This window comes from Ailuropoda melanoleuca, chromosome 7, assembly GCF_002007445.2.
Source record: "Ailuropoda melanoleuca isolate Jingjing chromosome 7, ASM200744v2, whole genome shotgun sequence".
NCBI lineage: Eukaryota > Metazoa > Chordata > Mammalia > Carnivora > Ursidae > Ailuropoda > Ailuropoda melanoleuca.
Genome location: NC_048224.1, coordinates 138,986,705 through 139,004,875, shown reverse-complemented (window position 1 = coordinate 139,004,875; position 18,171 = coordinate 138,986,705).

Here is an 18,171-nt window from a genome sequence, read left to right as displayed (position 1 = left end):
TCAAGTCTGCCACTTAACTGAGCCACCCAGGAAATTTTTTTTTAAGATTTTATTTATTTATTTGAGAGAGAGAGTGAGAGAGCAAGAGGGCGAGAGAGATCAGGAGCAGAGGCAGAGGGACAAGCAGACTCCCCGATGAGCAGGGAGCCTGACGGTGGACTTGATCCCAGGACCCTGGGATCATGACCTGAGCCAAAGGCAGACACTTCACGGACTGAGCCACCGCGGTGCCCCGTAAATATTCAGTCTTAAAATATAAGGTCGTTTTAATTAAACTGGACGGGCCTTTAGATTTGTCAGCATTACATATAAAACTTGTATTCTGCCTCTCCTCACTGAAAAATAAGTTTGTGCTATCTCCATTGCAAAATTTATCAGAAAAGAAAAAAACATCAGAACTTTGTCTAATGTCTCCTGAAGTTTTATGGGTAACTACAAAGACACAGATGGGGGTAATTTTAATAAAGGTAATTAAAGCTACTGGAGATAGGGCACCTGGGGGGCTCAGTCAGTTAAGCACCTTCCCTTGACTCAGGTCATGATCCCAGCGCCTTGGGATCGAGCCCTGTGTCGGGCTCCCTGCTCAGCGGGGAGTCTCCTTCTCCCTCTGCCTCTGCCCCTCCTCACTGCTTGTTCATCCTCTCTCTCTCTCAAATCAATAAAATCTTTAAAAAAAAAAAAAAAAAAGACTGCTGGAGATAACAATGGAAACGGCTGTGTGAGGAAAGCCAGACTGGTTATTTAAAGAGGGGAAAACTCAGGACAAAATCTGAATGAATGTAAAAGTCGTAGAAGGTTTGTGAGAAGGGAACCTTTGGTGTTTGGTTTTTGTTTTTGTTTTTTTAAGATTTTATTTATTCGACAGAGAGAGCACAAGCAGGGGCAGCAGCAGGCAGAGGGAGAAGCAGGCTCCCCGCGGAGCATGGAGCCCGATGCCAGGCTCCATCCCAGGACCCCGGGATCATGACCTGAGCTGAAGGCAGACGCTTAACCGACGGAGCCACCCAGGCGTCCACCAAGGGAATCTTTGGAAAGGAATTTCATGCATGATTGGGACTGAGACTGTGGGGATCACTAAGTAGTTTACCAGGGAGGGACCCACACCTGGGGAGAGAAGGTGGGGTTAGAGAGCAAGATCAGGCAGAAGCTGACCGGTGATGCGGCATCCACAGGGGCCTTGGCTGATTCTGAGGAGTTCCGAAAACTGGATTACCCTTCAGAATCATCCTAAATTGTCCCAGAAGGCTGGACTTTCATAACAGTCCTTGGATGTGACCATCTGGGAAGAGGGCGTGCCCTTGACAAGGCAGCTGTCTCCAATCGAGGCGATTCCTGCTGGAATCTGAGATCTGACGGTGGTTGGCAGCGTTCCCACAGCTGGGAGTCCTTCCCTCCTGATGGGGATTCTGGTCGGCACGTCCCGGCACCCAGCACGAAAACGCAGATCCACGCAGGACCCGGATGTCCCTGTCTCCGTAAGTATATCTCAACACGGGAGATGACGGGGAGGGAAAGGGAAGGACTGCATACATTTTTTTTAAAAAGTCACCTTGTTGGAATAGAGATTTAATATCAGAAGTACACCTGTATAAGACTGGAATTTGGGTTTTCTCTCTGCTAAAATGAGTTTTCTTAGATTATTGGTCTAAATGATAAAGATTTTTATCTTTAATCTGCCTAGAAAAACAGTTTCTAAGTTTCGTCTTTATTAGATCTTTGATTACTTAATGTTGGATCCTCTCAATATTAAAAGAGCTAAGTTTTCATAACAACTCCATAATCCTCTGCACTTGACTTTAGAACCTCTTATTGCCACCTTGGCTAAATAGATAATTAAGAATTAAGTTTGGGGTGCCTGGGTAGCTCAGTCATTAAGCGTCTGTGTTCTTCGGCTCAGGGCGTGATCCCAGGGTCCTGGGATCGAGCCCCACATCAGGCTCCTCCCCCTGCTTCTTCTTCCCCCACTCCAGGCTCCTCCGCTATGAGCCTGCTTCTTCCTCTCCCACTCCCTGCTTGTGTTCCCTCTCTCGCTGGCTGTCTCTCTCTCTGTCAAATAAATAAATAAAATCTTTTTAAAAAAAAGAATTAAGCTTTGTAACGATCTGTAATCTTTTTAGACATGTGCTTTAAAACCTTTTGATATTCAAGGAACTTCCCAAAATTCAACTTCTTTTTTTTTTCATTCACTCATCTGTTAAATATTTATTGGAATTTTACTATGTACTAATCACAGCTCTAGATACCAGGTAAACAGTTGGAAATAAGATAGATATGGCCCCTTCTTCCTTTTTTTCTTTTTTTCATTTTCTTTTTTTCATCAGGATAAATGCACTCTTTAATCCCCACTCACCTCCCCTCTGGTGACCATCAGTTTGTTCTCCTTTCTCTTTTCTTTTTGATAAGTCTGGCTAAGTGTTTATCGATTTTGTTAATCCTTTCAAAGAACCAGCTCCTAGTTTTGTTGATCTGTTCTACCTTTTTTTTATTTCTGTATCATTTATTTCTGCCCTAATCTTAATTATTTCCCTTCTACTGGCTTTGGCCTTTATTTGCTGTTCTTTTCCAGCTCCTTCAGGTGCAAGGTAAGGTTGTGTGTTTGAGTTTTCTTGCTTCTTGAGGTAGGCCTGTATTGCTATATACATCCCTCTTAGGAACACCTTTGCCATATCTCAAAAGTTTTGGACTGTTGTGTTTTCATTTTCATTTGGTTTCATTCATTCATTCATTCATTCATTCATTCATTCATTCATTTAATGAGACAGACGGGGCAGGGGAAAGACCACAAGCGGGGTGTGGGGAGGGGCAGACAGAGAAGCAGGCTCCCCACTAAGCAGGGAGCCCAACTCGGGGCTTGATCCCAAGACCCCAAGATCATGACCTAAGCTGAAGGCAGACACTTAACTGAGCCACCCAGGCACCCCTCAAACCTCCCAATCTCAAAGGGCCAGGCAAGGCGGGGACCCGCTCCCCTGCCCTGGAGGACAGACTGCAGCGTCACCCCCGACACCGCTCTGCCCCAGAAAAGCAGTCCCTCAGCCGCCCAGGTGCCCAGAGTCCATGGTGCAGCCCCTGGAAGAGCTGCGAACCGGTCATCTGCCCTCCGCACACGCACCTCCATTGGTCCCTGCCAGCGACTGGCCGCTCAGGGGTGCCTGGCAGGGCTTTGGTCCTTGGAGAGGCAGTATACCCCCTTCCAGAAGCACTCTGGGAGGGGGAGCCATCTCTCCCAGTGCGGCCCAGGGGATCCCACTGCACATCCCCCATCCGCTCCCCAGGAGCACCGCGGCCACCCTGCGTGATTCCCGTGGATGGCGTGGCTTCTGAAGCTTCAGAATTGGAGCTCCGCTGCTTGCAAACAACTGACCCTCGTCAGTTCCTCTCGAGTCCCCAGTCACAGGTCCTGGGGGAGTGTTTTCCTCACCAGAACCCTACTCGTGGCTCTCTCCCCCATGCCCCCTCTCTCCCTGTCTGCTCTCCACAAAGAGGGCTCCCAACCCCTCTGCAGCCCCAGGGCTTTTCTCTCCCCTAGTTCACGTCTCCCCATCTCGAATCTGCCGGTCTCTCCCTCTGACTGTGCAGACTGGTTTCTTAATCCTCAGATTGATCTCCTGGCTGTTCGAACTCATCTCTTGTTGATTGGTGTCCGAGGGACGAGGGACTAGGCGAGCCCGGGGCCCCTGCTCTTCCACCCGCTTCACTCTCTTGGTCTCATTTGTTCTCTATACTTAAGAGTCTGTTTCTCAGTTTGTGTCCCTCTCTTTTTTCCCCTGCTCTTCTGTTTTGTTTTGTTTCTTAAATTTCACATGTGAGTGAAATCATATCTGACTTATTTCCCTTAGGATAATACTCTCGAGCTCCCTCCGTGTTGTGGCAAACGGCAAGATTACACTCCTATTTATGACTGAGTACTATTCCATCGTGTGTGTAACTCTATCTATATTTAGAGATGCACATATCACCTCTTCTTTTTCTTTTATAGATTATTTTAGAGGCAAGCATGTGCAAGCAGGGGGAGGGGCAGAGAGAGAACGAGAATCTTGAGCAGACTCCCTCTGTGTGTGGAGCCTGACGCAGGACTCGATCCCAGGACCCTCCGCCAGTGGGGCATCTGACTCTTGATTTCAGCTCAGGCTCGTGAGATTGAGCCCCAGGTCAGGCTTGGTGCTCAGCTCAGAGTCTGCTTGTTGGGGTTCTCTCTCTCCCTCTGCCCTTCCCCTCCTGCTCACACTCAATGAATGAATGAATGTATGAAATGCAACAGATTTCTGTACATTGATTTTGTATCCTGTGACTTTGCTGAATTCATCTATCAGTTCTAGTAGTTTTTTGGTGGAGACTTTTGGGTTTTCTTTTTTTTTTTTTTAAGATTTTTATTTATTTGTCAGAGAGAGAGACCACAAGCAGGGGGAGCAGCAGGCAGAGGAAGAAGCAGGGTCCCCGCAGAGCAGGGAGCCCGATGCAGGACTCGATCCCAGGACCCCGAGATCATGACCTGAGCCAAAGGCAGACACCTAACCGACTGAGCCACCCAGGTGCCCCTTTTGGGTTTTCTATATATAGTATCTTGTCATCTGCAAGTAATCAAAGTTTTACTTCTTCTTTACCAGTTTGGATGCCTGTTTTTTCTTGTTGTTGTCTGATTGCCGTGGCTGTGGCTTCCAGTACTGTGTTGAATAAAGGTACTGAGAGTGGACATCCCTGCATTGTTCCTGACCTTAGGGGGAAAGCTCTCCATTTTTCACAATTATGATGTTGGCTCTGGGTTTTTCATAAAAGACCTTTATTATGCTGAGGTGTGTTCCCTCTACACCTACTTTGTTGAGGGTTTTTATCATGAAAGGATGTTGTACTTTGTCAAGTGCCTTTTCTGCATCTGTTGAGATGGTTGTATGGTTTTTATCCTTTCTCTTGTTGACGTGATGTAGCACGTTGGTTGTTTTGTGAGTCTTTAAACCACCCTAGCAACCCAGGAATCGATCTCACTTGGTTGTGGTGAGTGATTTTTTAAAATATATCGTTGGATTCAGTTTGCTAGTATTTGTTGAGGACTAGGGCATCTATATGCATGAGAGATGTTGGTCTGTAGTTCTCTTTTTTAGTGGTGTCTGTGTCTGCTTTTGGTATCAGGGTAACGCTGGCCTCACAGAATGAGTGTGGAGTTCCTTTTCTCTTTATTGGAACAGTTTGAGACGAATACATACTAATTCTTCTTTAAATGTTTGCTAGAATTCACCTGTGAAGCCATCTGGTCCTGGACTTTTGTTTTTTGGGAGTTTTTTTTTTATTACTGATTCAATTTCATTGCTGGTGATTGGTCCGTTCAAATTTTCTCTTTCTTCCTGCTTCCGTTTTGGTAGCTTATATGTTTTTAGGAGTTTATCCATTTCTTGTAAGTTGTCCAATTTGTTGGCATGTAATTTTTCATAGTTCTCTTGCAATTGTATTTCTGTTGTGTTGGCTGTTATTTCTCCTCTTTCGTTAGTAATTTTCTTTACTTGGGTCCTCTCTCTCCCTTTTTCTTTTTTTAAGGAGTCTGGCTAGAGGTTTATCAATTTTGTTGGTCTTTTCAAAGAACCAGCTCCCGGTTACATTGATCTGCTCTACTGTATTTTAGTTTCTACATCGCTTATCTCTGCTCGAATCTTTATTATTTCCTTCCTTCTGCTGGGCTCGGGCTTTGTTTGTTCTTCTTTTTCTAGCTCCTTTACGTGTAAGGTGAGGTTGTTAAGATTTCTCTTGCTTCTTGAGGTAGGCTTGTGTTGCTATAAACCTCCCTCTCAGAATGTTCGGCATCCCAAAGGTTTTGCACTGTTGTGTTTTCACAATCATTTGTTCCCATGTACTTTGATTTCTTGGTTGACCCATTCATTGTTGAGTAGACTTTCTCTTGTGGTTGATTTCTAGTTTTGTAGCATTGTGGTCAGAAAAGGTGCATGGTATGACTTCAGTTTTTTTGAATTTACTGAGACTTGTTTCCTGGCCTAATAGGTGATCTATTCTGGAGAATGCTCCCCGGGCACTTGAAAAGAATGTGTATTCTGCTTTAGGCTGGAATGCTCTGAATGTCTGTTAAGTCCATCTGGTCCGATATGTCATTCAAAGCCCCTGTTTCCTTGTTGGTTTTCTGTTTGGATGATCTGTCCATTGCTGTAAGTGGGTGTTAATGTCCCCAACTATTATCATATTTTACTATCGGTTATTTCTTTTGTGTTTGTTAATAATTGTTTTATGTATTTACGTGCTTCTGTGTCAGGTTCATAAATATTTACAATGGTTATATCTTCTTGTTGGATTGACTCCTTTATTATTATCTAGTGCCCTTCTTTGTCTCTTGTTACAGGCTTTGTTTTAAAGTCTGTTTTATCCACTCTTAAGTATTGTTACCCTGGCTTTCTTTGGGCGACCAATTTGCATGATAAATGTTTCCCTGAGTTCAACTTCTAAACGAAGACTTTTTGCCTAATTTTGCTTGTTTATTTAGTATGTCAAATCACATGGGAAGCATTGTCAAATAAGTGACGATAAACCTTAGTGATAATAAACCTTATTATATGGTGGGATACTATGACTATTCCAGAAATTATATAAAATTCCTAAGGTTTTTTTATGTCTTAGTATAATATCATCACTTGTAATCCTACTATTGAAATGTGTGTCAGTGAATTTCCTTGTCAATGGCATTGTAATGACAAATACAGGTCTCTAATACCTTTAAGATCATGAAAGTAAGAGTAAGAATTTCTGGAACTAATGGGAAACCTGCGTCAAAAACTTGTTTGAAACACTGCTTGTTCTCTAATGTTTGCTCTTCCAGATTCAAAGCTACCTTCGACTGACTTACAGAAATTTGGTAAAAGATTCCTTTGTAAACGAATATGAAACCTTTGTCTTTCTCCCCATGTGAGCCCTTCAGAATTCAGAAACACTCAGTATTCCATATTTGCATGGCAATATATTTATTTGCATAAGTTCAATAAGAATCTGTTCTTGCAGCAGGACACCGTTGGAAGCATTGGTCGTATTTCCAAGGCTTTTACTGGAATGTCATGTCGGAGAGAGACATGCGTAGACTCAGACGTGACCAGACAGCTTTAAGGAACTAAGGTTGACTTTATGGAGCCAATACAGCCCCTTGGAAGAGCCAGCCTGGTACCTTGATTACGGGGCTCCCAGCAGCCTGACCAAGTGAGTAAAGGTCACTTCCTGGCAGGTGCGGGAGCCTCAGGATATTTGGGGGACTTTGAGAAGAGAGGAGTTCACCAAATCTACAGGTATTGCATGTGAGGTCTGATGGAAAGTATTTGGCTTGGCTTCTTAGCCTCAAGAAGCTGTTAAAACTTCACCCTGAACTTCTTTATGAAAAGTTCCAAAAAAGCGGATTTAAAACAAAACAAAAACAACAGGGGCGCCTGGGTGGCTCAGTCGTTAAGCGTCTGCCTTTGGCTCAGGGTGTGATCCCAGGGTCCTGGAATTGAGCCCCGGATCAGGCTCCCTGCTCCGTTGAGAGCCCTGCTTCTTCCCCTCCCACTCCCCTGCTGTGTTCCCTCTCTCGCTGGCTGTCTCTGTCAAATAAATGAAATCTTAAAAAAAAAAAAACCAGCAACTATATGGCTAATCACTGTTCTTGCTGTGCTTATGTAAATAATAGGCCAAGTTTGTTAAAATTGGACTATTTTACAAACAAATTAGTCTTGATTTGGCTATCTTTGGAAATGAGAGTGATTTTAGAGAGAAAAATCATGTTTCAGTAACCCACCTTTATGGATGTTAGATTCTAGTTCTGATTAGTTCTCTTTGAGTGTTGTTTGCCTATAAAACTGGGCTGCATCCTGAATTCTTCTGGTTTCCTCGAATATCTGGCTATGACTCTCCAAACTAAGGTTTCCAGTCTTTTCCCCTTCTCTTGACTTGGAATCATTGAACTGAAACTGGTCTTTTTCCTGAAGCCCTCTGGACAAGCTGGACAACTTGAGGTCATCTTCAGAGAGAAATTGCGATAGTGACCGATGTGTAGACAGTCTTCATGCCTGTTGTTGTATGGGCCGCTCAGATCAGGAGACATACAGGTACTTGAACAAGTTTATTCCAGCCATCCCAGTTTGATGGATCTGCCATTGGAAAATCCAGACTTTGAGATGTTCATGGATAAGAACAGTTGTATGGATCAAAGACAATGAAGACCTGGATGTAGCCATGACCCAGCAGCTACGTCCACTGCTAAGGACACTAGAAGTCAGACTGACTGCCTAAGGGAACAATGGGGCAGATCAGGCTGCCAAGTTGGCAGTCAGTACAAAGACCCCAAAACCCTCTATAATGACTTTAGTACCAGACATAGACTTAACTTCAAGTTTTCTACATTCTCAGTATTCTTTGGGAGACCTGAGAGGAGCTAAGGCATGGCCATTTGAACGCCATGCTGACACTAAAGCTGGCTGGAAATATAATGAGTCCTTATCCCAGAACATCTTATGGAAGAAATAATTAAGCATATTCACTAAAGCACCCATTATGGGTGAGACGCTTCTCTTCAGTGGGTCCAGAAGTGTACTGCGGTCCTGGTCTTCAGAGAACTGTTCAAAAATGTGACATCTGTGTGAAAAACAATCCTAAGACTGAGGCTCCACCAGTTCTAAAAGGCAAACAACTTAGAGGCCCTGAAACTGGGGTTGGCGGGCAGCCTTTACCATGACGCCAACAACAACAGAATTCTCGATATTTGCTAGTATTTGTAGACATCTTTACAAGTTGGGTTGAAGCTTTCCCATGTTGTTTAGAAAGGCCTCAGAAGTTGTCAAAAACACTTTTAAATGAAGGCATTCCCACGTTTGGACTGCTAACAATTCAGGGTGACAATGGAGTTGGCATTTGTGGCAAAAGCCACACAAGCAGTATCCAATGCCTTGGGCATTCCATAAAAATGATGTGCTTTCTGAAGACCCCAGCCAACTGGCAAAACAGAAAAAAATGAACTTTGGTAAAGATATGCCAAGAAACCAACTTAACTTGGGGAAAAGCCTTGCGGGCTGCCCTGCTTTGGGTAAGCATAGCCCCAGAAGGGTGCTTGATGTAAGCTCCTGATGTTGTATGGAAGACCCTTTCTACACCCTTCTCATGACCTAGGTGTTCCTGATGGGCTCACTTTGGGGATTTGGATACCATCAGGTACTTTCAATGCTGAAGTTAGCTTCCAGCAGGTTAATGGACCCATCCATGTGTCCTTTCCCAAATCCTGGAGTCTTGATGTCAGTAAAGACTTGGAAGAGCGGGTGCCTGCAGGACCAGCTCCAACCTCAAGGGACAGGACCTCACGAGCTGCTGTGGACCACCCATTCCTCGGTGAAGCTTCAACACTCAAAGTACAAGAGCCCACAGGTTCCCTGCACCCTGTCAACAAGGCGAATGTAGAAAAGAACCCAGGCTGGACCAGCAAAACTCTGACAGACCTGAAATTTAGGAGAGCTGGTCCAAAGAAATCAATCAGTAAGTGTGACAGGCTGCTTGGTTACAACAGCTCTCCCCTAAGGCCCTGGATAAATACAGTGCAAGAACTAATTCTCAAAGTACAAAAATCCTGGTAATGCAGAATGTCGGGTTTCATGCTGAAACTAAAGACTATTTCTAGGTGCGCGTGGACAGGTTCCACTCCTCTACCCCAGTCTTCACCCCATGTCGGCAGGGAGGAACCGGAGCCATGGAAAGCCCTCGGCCCCCGGAATCCTATAGTGAGGAGCCTTTACCCGGAAGATCTCAGTCAGCTGATGAAGTTCTGCAACTAATGGGAAATTTCCAAGCAAGGAAGGTGGCCAGATCAAGGATCAGACAGGCAGAATTTACCTGCTTTCCTGCATGCAAATAATAGCCAATAAAGCAAAGTTATGGAAAAACTGGTCCATGTATGGTAGCAACTAAAATGCAAAACACCAATAAGAGGAAAATTATAAAACTTCACTGAAGGATACAGTAGATACCGTAAGCGAATGGAGAACACACTACCACCTGCATGAGAGATGCAAATAGCAAATACATAGGTATCCTCCAAATTAATTCACAAGAGCTAATGTAAACGAATAGAATGCTTGCCCTATAAAATATAAAAATAGATACCGTAGAGCCATTGCAACAAAAACAGTGGCACTTGTTGCAGGAATCAGCCAGTGGGAACTGAGATATGCGTGTGTATATGAAACTTCAGCGTATAATAGAGCTGACATTTCATAGGATTGAGAAAGTAACGGACTATTCAACATCGCACCGGGACAATGGCCCATCCATTTGGGGAAATACTTGGTGTGGGTTAATATGCAAGATTAGTTGAAGTTCCAGGCACTTTTACATACTTCTCATGAACTTCATAGGAATAGTCTGAGGGAGACGTGTTCTTACCATTTCACAAAAGAACAGAGGCTTGGAGACAGGAAACAGCTGCCCGGGGTCACACGGCTGGTGAGCCCGGAGGGTGCAGGCAGCCACCCCAGGGGCCACACTCCCCACACCCCGAGGCACCGCTCCCACTGGCCTGTCATACTCAAGGAGTTTCAACAACTCCCTACCCCAAACACCAAATAAATTCCAGATGGATAAAGGAGGGTTTTTTTTAAATATAAAGAAGATAGGAGAATATTTTATAATCTTGGGGTAGAAAAGATTTTCTTAATCAAAATATAATCTAATATAAACTCCTATAAGAAAAAAAAAGTTCAGAGATAACAGGCTCAAAATTTAAAGCTTCTTTATGACAAAAGATGCCATGAACAAATATAACAACAATAGACTGGGAGAAAGTATTTGCACATAACAAAGCAATAAGAAAATTAATAATTTTAGAATACATACAAATGGCCAATATATACCTGAGTTGCAGAAAAATCACTACAAACAAGGAAAGTGCAAATTATATTTAAATACATATATTTACACATAAAATATACAATATGTACTTTTTTTTTTAAAGATTTTATTTATTTATTTGACAGAGATAGAGACAGCCAGCGAGAGAGGGAACAACAAGCAGGGGGAGTGGGAGAGGAAGAAGCAGGCTCCTAGCAGAGGAGCCTGATGTGGGGCTCGATCCCCGAGCCCCACATCGCCGGGATCACGCCCTGAGCCGAAGGCAGACGCTTAACCGCTCTGCCACCCAGGCGCCCCACAATATGTACATATTATATAATATGTATAAAATATGTAACATTTAAGTAGTTAATATATAATATGTATTAATTATAATGTAACATATTACGTATAATTATATTTTTTTCTCGAGATAGGAAAAACATTTGTTACTATCAAGTGATAAAGTAAGGGGATGTATTCTCACATACTGCTGGTGGAAGTGTAAAAAGGCACAGCTTTTTGGGCCATTTGGCAGAAAGATAACGGTGTGAGGTTTCTCTAGTACAATTTCATTTCTAGGTATCATAGAGAAATCCACATGTGCGTAAGATATTCATCTCAGAATGGCTGGCAATAAGGAAAAAGTTGAAGCAATCTAATTGTTGATCAACAGAGGAGTGTTTAAATAAATGAGGACAGAATTATTTGCAGTAGTTAATTATAGGTTAATTAATCTATATGTTTGACATGGAAAGATCTCCAGGGCGAAGTGTTACAAAGGAAAAAAAGGGGCTCGCGTAAGATCAATGCATAGGCTATGACGCCATTTATGTACAAAGCAAGGCAAAACTATGTTTGCAAGGGTTACTTATGGCTACATAACAAACCACCCCCAAATTAACTTGCTCAGGCCTGTGCGATTTGGGAAGGACTTGGAGGGTGTGGACAGCTCATCTCTGTGCCCTCGGCGTCACGTGGACTTGGAAGCACCCGCAGACTCACGTGTCCAGGGGCTGCGTCCCAAGCGTGGCTGCGTCTGGCAGCACTGGCTGCCCAGGGGGCTCAGCTGCAGCTGTGGCAGGAGCACTCGTGCGGCCCTTGCAGGTGGCTGTGTCCAAGGCTGAGACTCCACGGACAGGGTTCAGCCAGAAGCCTTGTTGTCTTGCTGGGAAGTCTCGGGGCATCCCTGCGCTGGTCCTCCCCTTGTGAGCCCAGGCCGGGCTGGAAGGTTCATGCAGAGGCCGGGGGAGGGGAGCTAGGCCCTGCCGTTGGTGGGAGGAGTGAGAAGTGTGTGGCCCCCAAACCACCGCATAGGCGCGTGTATCACATCCGAGAAAGAGGTCTGCACAGGCCGGTGGAGCCGTGATGCTGGGGAGGTCAGCAGGGCCGGGCAGCGGGTGGCTGGTATACAAGCCCCACCCGAAGTAGCTGAATAACAAAAGGGTTTCTTGACTCCCATATTGGCCATCCCAGGGGTTCGAACCATGCCCTCCAGGGCCATGTTTATCTCTATCTTCTGGGATGACTTTCTCCATGTGGTACCCAAGGCAACCCACAAAAGCCCTGGATCCAAATCTCACAGCTTGGCAGTTCCGATGGAAGAGGAAAGTCATCATGCTGGTAGGTCCAGAAAAAAGTTCCGGGGAAGATATGTCTCGATGGGCTTGGGGGACCCGCCGGGTCCCACCCTCCCGCAGGGCCAGCAGCGGGCGCTGTGAGTGTGAGCGGCCAGGCTTGGTGGCCTGCGTCCCTCTTCAGCAGCTCCTCACTATGCCTACGCTGATTTGCTTTGCTTTGGGGAATCTCCTTTTTTGTGTTTGCTCTTAGGTACGGATTTATTTATTTTTTTTAAAGATTTTATTTATTTATTTGACAGAGAGAGACAGCCAGCGAGAGAGGGAACACAAGCAGGGGGAGTGGGAGAGGAAGAAGCAGGCTTCCAGCAGAGGAGCCTGATGTGGGGCTCGATCCCATAACGCCGGGATCGCCCTGAGCCGAAGGCAGACGCCCAACCGCTGTGCCACCCAGGCGCCCCTTAGGTACAGATTTAAAACCTTTTCCCTCCCTCATGGGAAATACATCCAGCTTTTTAGTGTTTGAGGCTGAGTCCAGCATCTCGATCACAAATTCTTCACGGCTTCTACAGACGGAGCATACCAACTCTCTCAATATTATGTTTGATTTTATTGTCATCTTTACTTCTGGGGTTGATCTTTTGGGTTTTCTGCACTTAAGGAATATTGGCCTGGTACCCTCAGCGGTTGAGATTCCAAACTGTCCTGTTGTCAAGGGGAACGTTCTGCTTTTGGTGATGGAACAATCTTTTACCTGTGCATGCCCCAGATACGTCATTCAACGGCTTCTTCCCTATGCCAGATATTAAGAAATATCAATGAAATTGTTCTAAGAGCCATACTACAAAGTCACTTTCCAAAAGTAAAGGAAGAAATAAAATCGGCAAATCTGTCCGTGTGTCGCTTCCTCAAGACGTCAGCCGTTAGCCCAGTGATCCTGCCACGTTGAATTTTTGCTGTAGGTCCAATCTGCTCTTCCAGGGTCTGTTTGGTTTATATGTTTCAGAGTCAGTGGCAAGAACTGCAGCTTTGTCTGAGATCTGTGCTGCACCGGAATGTCCTGTCCAAGGTTACTAAGTGGTGACCCTGAACGTTCAGATGACTTGTCAATATAGGGTACTAGGAATAAACCGCACACACTGTCTCAGGACTGTCTCAGGACTGCATTCTGTTCTCATCCTTCCCTTCTGCAGCTCGGTCAAGTTTCCCCTTTTGTAAATGTTCTTGAGTCTGGAAAAAGGGTTTCAAAGTTTGCAAAGTGAAATGCTCCCCATTAGCCTTTGACATCGCATGACGGGCCATGAGACATGCCAGCAAGTCCAGCCTACGTGTCACCACCTGCAACCAGCTGATACTTTATGAGAGTATTTCACTCAAATTTTAATCATGTTTAGGGAGCAGATCAATGATGCAAAGAGTCAAAAAATATTTTGAAAATTGTGTATATCGACCATGGAATCCCCACCACCACCTAATTTTTACTTACCTTGAAATATACAAGTTAATTTCCATTCCCTGAGCATATCCCAACTAATGCGGAAAGAATGAAGCCAAATCCAGTCTGGTTGCCATGGTGGCGGTGTAATTACCTGTTTGAAACATGGCATCTATCAGGGCAAGAAAGATTTTAAAAATGGAAAAGTTTACTCCCAACACGGCACCTGACTGTCCGAGCCAGGCTTGCCGTGGCTCAGCATCTAGCACGCCGTCTGCCCTTGGCCTTCGTTGCGGCCAATCACGTCAGTCTGGCTGGGCAGAGCCGTTCCTCAGGTCGCATCTGTGGTGCAGGACCTATGCTGCCTGTCCTCATTGCTGCTCGGCCTCCTGGGTCTCATGGCTCTTACCGTTTCCATCTTTGCTTTAGGCACAGTCCATCAATTACTGTTACTTGCAACCCAAAGATGCATAAATGCAATGATGGAGAAAACAAATACTTACCAAGCAACTTCTCACGTGAAATAAACAAATTTGGGAGACAGCAAACCATTTTAAGCATCTTTGTACGTGGATAGATTGTTATTAAACCCAGTGAACAATTATTTACATTTGTTTTTATAAAATTTTGTAATAGAAAATATCGAATGCATTGGGTGATCAAAATCTAACCAAATTCAATTTCTCAAATATTAATCATTTAGAAATATGGCATCTCTAATGGCCTATACATCTATCATAAAAATATTTCCCTCCCACAAACAAATTTAAAATTCTGTCTTAGGTGTGATCATAGAGCATTTAGAAGTTAGAAAAGAAAATGCCTTGTTTTTCTGTGTTCAGTAACTGAACACGTATTTCCTAAAGGCCTCTGCTTTCCATGAAGAGCAGCTCCGCCGAAAGCTTACGGACGGGAGCCCAGGCCCAGGCTGAGACGGCAGAGCGGGGCAGGATGACCACTGGCCTGAGTGACCAGACGACCTGAATCTGGCCCAGGAGCCCCGCCGCTGACCTGCTGAGTGATGTCACCGTCCTGGGTTTTGATTTCCTCACCTACATTCGGAAGGGACTGAACTAATTTTCTGCCTGCTTGAATTCAATCAAGAGGTGAGTCAATAAGAAATTTAATAGGCTTTGATTGCTGCTGAAAATATGACTGTGTCTCTCCACTTCTGTGTTCTACAAAGAGAAACAGAATCATTTATAGAAAAGCAGCTGCAGACCCACCCCTCCCGCGGAATGAAGATGAAGCGGCCACTGTATTTTACGGCTGGACCGGACCGTTTCTCTCCAGCCATAAGGAATCTCACTCCCATTTTGCAGAACACATCTGCTAACTAGAATCACCGACAGTGGACCAGAATTACTGGTGGAGTGTTCAGCATTTGTACGGTACTTGCACATGCAAGCCGGGCCAATCCGCCTCACCGTGGGACACGCACGGTCACGGGCCTTATTTTGCCTGTGAGGACCCTGAGCGAGAAAAGTGACCTCCCCAACATTAGACTGGACTCAGCTAGTCCCGATTCAGACCTTCTGACTTCACACCTCGTACTGGTTCTGGGATGGCACTCTGCGCCTGACAAACTGGTTAAAATCGCGGGGGTTAAAGACAATCCTGACATTCACAAGGCGAGACGAGAAGTGTGCCAGCACGTGCACTGCTCACCTGGAGGAGAAGCCTATGCTGTGCTGGGCCGCGGGGGTCTTTCAGTCACGTGAGAAGCCCCGTGCTGAAGACCCCAGGCCGACTGTCCTGGGCTCCTATTCCAGCTCTACTCCCGGACCAGGCAAGTTGCTTAGGTCTTCCTGTTTTCTCAGTCATAAATCTAGGAAAACTGCCTATCACACAGGGAAGTGAGGACAGAGATGAGACCAGTGTGGACACTTAGCTCCACTCCCAGCATCAGTTAATTTGGGCCAACGGTGCCCTGTCCTGACCGCTCAGCGCGTCTGCTGGTCCAGCCTGGGTGGGGGTAAGAGGATACAGGTTTTGCAGCCAAGTGTGGGACGTATGGCTGTGTGAGTCAGGCCCCTACCTGGGTCTTGGTACCCTCGCCAGAAACACCAGCATCTTCCCAGGCAAGGCCGTGAGGAAGATTCAACATCAGGCAAAGAAAGTACCTCACGCGGCACTAGCACGTGCAGACCATAAAGGTGGCCGTACACGTCAGCTGAACGGTTTTCTTTAAAGTTGACTTAAGCCCAAGCATTTTCTGGTTCAGTAAGAAACTCTGGTTTAATGAAGAATTGAATGGCACAAATCAGGACTTAACTAGTTACTGCTTGCAGGGGCTTCTTTTTAGATTGAGAGAGCATCAACATTTATGAACAAAATCAGGTAATACAAAGTATTTGAGGGAAGAGAAGTGACCTAATGCCTTTCTGCTTTGCAGTTACAACTGCGTGTTTGTTGTCGCCCTTTGGGAAAGGGGGGGTACAGCACACTAGTGTTTGGTCTGTGAGGCTGAAACAAAGCCCCCATAAAGACCGGAAGAGGCTGTTGGCTTCACGACAAACCTGCCCCCTGTTGAGCCCTTCCCGAGCCTCCATGCACTTGCGGACGGAGGGGAGGAGCAGCCCTTGCTGGCTGGCGGTGTCTCTGAATGCAACAAATCCAGAAATCTACCTCCCAGACTGCTTAAAACCACCCGGGCCCCAAAACGAAAGCGGGATGGGTTAGAAGCTGAAACAGAGCGGGGCATCTTGTCGCCTGCACGTAAGGATCTCGGAGAGTCACACGTTACTTTAGACGGAACGACGGGCGGGAGCTGATGTGCAAGAGCACGCTACGTCTCTAAACGTGTCTGCACAGTTAGTGACTCTGCCGCACGGAGAGGCTTAGTGTCTGGATGCACGTCACCTGGAGCACTGTATGAACATGAGATCCAGGACGACGTGTCGAGTACGTATCTATTCTGAAGTACGTAGCTAGTGATAAATGGCTTTTACGTTGGTGAGTGCGCTATTACCTCAGCACCTGCCACCTGTGACAGTCCCGGGTACCAAGGGGACCACACTGCAGCGTCCGAGTCACTGGAAGGGACGTCTGCGGGGGTGGCCGGGGGGTCCCGCCGCTGTGGGGTTCCTTCTCGGGACGGGAGGACAGCACCTCCTGCCCCAGGAACGCCATGCCGGGGCCGTGCAATGCACACTAGTAACCAAATGAGCCCCGTTTCCTGGTCCAGGTTAAAATTCATTGTCATGGAAACGCTTTAGACTGTTTCTCTGAACTGTAATAACTTGGAGATTAAGCACAAACAGCCAGTGGTTGTCAGAGCAGGGCCTGGGGGTGGGCGAGGTGGGTGAGGGGGTCCGGAGAGACCAAGCTCCTGCTGTGAAGTCAGCGTGGGGAGGTGACCTACAGAGGTGACTGTGTCTGGCAGGTTTGCAAGTTGCTAGGAGAGTCCATCTTACAAGTCCTTATCACGAGATAATAAGTTTTTGTAACCATGGTGACACATGTTAACTAGACTTCGTGTGAGCATTTCACAGTACACACGAATATCCAGTCATTATGCTGTTCATCTGAAACTAAAACGTGCTGTCAATTATACCTCAATGAAAAAAATTCTTTTATAAACAAATAAATGGAAGCAGCGGCCCCACAAGGGCGAGCCTGGCGGCGTCTACTTCCCCGGACTCCAGCCCCTCGCGCTGCGTCCCAGGGCCGCCGGCACGTTCCTACTCCTGCATCCGATCATGACCGAGGCCGAGTCTTGACGTTCGGAGAACGCGCGTGTGATTTTACTCCTCACTGGAAATAATGAACGTGCTTTAAAGACCGCCAAATCCTACAAAATCTGCGTCTGTGATGTTCCACGTGTGTAGAACAAACGCCTGGCCACTGATCCGCGCTGGAAACTCCGTCGGAGGCGGGAAAACATCCCGCACGTAGTCTGCTGGTGCCAGGCTCCTCGTCACTTGACCTGATTTATTTCTCAGAAACACCTTTTGTAAAACAGATTATTTTACAAGTGAACCGTGGATCAAGAGTTAAGCTATTTATTCAAGATCAAACCCCTAAGGGACAAAGAGGAGTTCACACCCAGCAACGATTAGCCTGTGCCTGTCTCTACCACAGCCATTTACAGACACGGAAACGGAAATACGAACACATCCAGTATCATCAGCAGCTGTGTTCTAGCCAGTCTTCACTCCCATGACTTAATTTTCATTGTTAGCTCTAGCTGAAATAGAAGTAGAAACTAGCAAATGGAATTTATATCAGCAAAGATTCTTTTAAACCACTTCTATCGCACTGGACTGCCATCAAGTATTTTAGTACCTTATTTCACAGAAAAAGCTTTTATTATTTGTCTAGGTAAAT